Consider the following 766-nt stretch of genomic DNA (forward strand, 5'->3'; position numbering starts at 1 on the left):
GGTAGGCTTGTATAGCTATAAACTTCCCTCTTAGAACTGCTTCTGCTGCATTCAATAGGTTTTGGATCGTTGTGTTTGCATTGTCATTTGTCTCTAGGTATTTTTGATTTCCTCTTTGATTTCTTCAGTGATCTCTTGGTTATTTAGTAACGTATTGTTTAGCCTCCGTGTGCGTGTGTTTTTTACGTTTGTCTCCCTGTAATTCATTTCTAATCTCACAGCGTTGTGGTCAGAAAAGATGCTTGATATGATTTCAATTTTCTTAAATTTACTGAGGCTTGATTTGTGACCCAAGATGTGATCTATCCTGGAGAATGTTCCGTGCACACTTGAGAAGATAGTGTAATCTGCTGTTTTTGGATGGAATGTCCTATAAATATCACTTAAATCTATCTGGTCTATTGTTTCATTTAAAGCTTCTGTTTCCTTATTAATTTCCTGTCTGAATGATCTGTCCATTGGTGTAAGTGAGGTGTTAAAGTCCCCCGCTATATTGTGTTACTGTCGATTTCTTCTTTTATAGCTGTTAGCAGGTGCCTTATGTATTGAGGTGCTCCTTTGCTGGGTGCATATATAATTATAATTGTTATATCATCTTCTTGGATTGATCCCTTGATCATTATGTAGTGTCCTTCCTTGTCTCTTGTAACATTCTTTATTTTAAAGTCTCTTTTATCTGATATGAGTATTGCTACTCCAGCTTTCTTTTGATTTCCATTTGCATGGAATATCTTTTTCCATCCCCTCACTTTCAGTCTGTATGTGT

This window comes from Physeter macrocephalus, chromosome 1 (genome assembly GCF_002837175.3).
Source record: "Physeter macrocephalus isolate SW-GA chromosome 1, ASM283717v5, whole genome shotgun sequence".
Lineage (NCBI taxonomy): Eukaryota > Metazoa > Chordata > Mammalia > Artiodactyla > Physeteridae > Physeter > Physeter macrocephalus.